Source organism: Rattus norvegicus, chromosome 5, assembly GCF_021556685.1.
Source record: "Rattus norvegicus strain SHRSP/BbbUtx chromosome 5, alternate assembly SHRSP_T2T, whole genome shotgun sequence".
Classification (NCBI taxonomy): Eukaryota; Metazoa; Chordata; class Mammalia; order Rodentia; family Muridae; genus Rattus; species Rattus norvegicus.
In genome coordinates this window covers 5,083,559-5,085,398 of record NC_141538.1, presented here as the reverse complement: position 1 = coordinate 5,085,398, position 1,840 = coordinate 5,083,559, and the positions used below count along the sequence as shown (strand labels likewise).

Sequence of the window (1,840 nt, the reverse complement as noted above, 5' to 3'; positions counted from 1 at the left end):
GAATTCTCCTGTTACTTTCTTGTAAGAACTTCTAAGAATGACACAAGCCATGTCTCCTGCCTATGTAATGAAATCAGAAGTTATAAATAATTCATCCTAGTGTTGTTTTTTGTACCAATTTCAACTTTAAGATATTAAGTACAATGACACTGGAATTCCTTTTTTCTCAGAAGTTTTGATAATGTCACGTACAGTTAAGCAAGAGGAGAATCCTCAATGAATTTCTCTAAAATACATTTGCATGATAGATAAAATATTAACTCTAGAATGAGAATATTGGAAAAATGCTTGTTTCTGTGTTACTGCATTGGAAATGCAATTTATACCCCTTTGTCATTTTCAAAATGCAGATGTTCATAGTATACATATTAGATTATGTGGACTATTAATAATAATAAAAGTTTCTAACAATAATTGAAGAACAGAGCCAGTACTGTGAGACAATAATGCTTCTGTCCCCTTTAATGTATATAGTTTTTGCTACAGGTACACAATGATTTCTACATATGAAAATCTAAATGCTCTACAGCTCATGCTTTCTGGTTTCAAGAAGTGAAAACTTCAGTAATAGCTTTTAACTTCAAAATCAAAATGAAAACAAAATGCATGAACAGAAAGAACAGAAGGAAAATAAAAGAAGGGAAGGAAGAAAGCATGGAAGGAAGGAACGAAGGAAAGAAGAAAGGAAGGAAGGAAGGAAGGAAGGAAGGGAACAAGGAAGAAACAGGAAGAGATTTGGTAAGTTGCTCATTTGACAGGCTACATGCCACTATGGAAGACAGCCTTGGCTGAGTTCCAAAACTGTACAAGATCAGGCATGGTTGTTCGTATCTATAATTTATTGATGAATATTAGACATTCAAAGTCATCACTGGATATATAGTGAGCTTCAAGCAAGTCTGGGGTTTATGAGACCCTTTGGTAAAAAGAGAGAGAGAGAGAGGGAAGGAGCTAGGGACCTAGGGGTAGAGGAAGAAAGGAAGGACTGACTTCGAGCGATAGCGACGCAAGATGGCAGCCACCACAGGCTCGGGAGTAAAAGTCCTTCGAGATTTCCAACTGTTGGAAGAGCTGGAAGAAGGCCAGAAAGGAGTAGGCGAAAGCACAGTTAGCTAGGGTCTGGAGGACGATGAGGACATGACACTCACAAGATGGACAGGCATGATAATTGGACCTCTACAAACAATTTATGAAAACCGAATATACAGCCTTAAGAGAGAGTGTGGGCCACTCAAGTATCCAGAAGCATCCCAGTCTGTGAGATTTGTAACAAGAGTCAATATGAACGGCGTGAGCAGTTCCAGTGGAGTGGTGGATCCACAAACCATGGCAGTGCTGGCAAAGTGACAGAATTGCCACAGCATCAAAGTCATCCTGCAGGAACTGAGGCGCTTGATGATGTCAAAAGAGAACATGAAGCTGCCACAGCCACCAGAAGGACAGAGTTACAGCCATTAGTCACCAAGGCCCGGGCCTCCCTTCCCCATCCAACCCAAGTCTTCATTTTCCACAGTAGTGGATTTTCTAGATCCATCTGTAGACCTCAAAGTACTGGAGAGGAAGCCCCACTTAAACTTCATCCTGAGACACTGCTCTGATACTAACTTCTTGTCCATTTGAAATACCTAAGTTGTGCTGTGTAACATCATCTGTCGAGTATAACCACTGTCTGCCTGGTTGAACTTATGGGATCAATAAGGTGTGTTGAAATCGGTTTCCTTTGGGAGCGGTGGGCACTGCTAACGCAACTATGTTCAGACATGTCTCACACAATGACCTGCTGCTTGCACTTGGCCTGGGTATGCCTTTGCCTGCCCCGCCCTCTGCCACAGCTGTGTGG

The 1,840-nt window shown here is 41.4% G+C and overlaps 1 pseudogene; it reads left to right on the top strand.

The window, feature by feature from the left end:
• Window positions 1–989: 989 nt before the first annotated feature.
• LOC148005586 (ubiquitin-conjugating enzyme E2 variant 1 pseudogene) lies at window positions 990–1,472 on the top strand (annotated as a pseudogene).
• The last annotated feature ends 368 nt before the right edge of the window (window positions 1,473–1,840 follow it).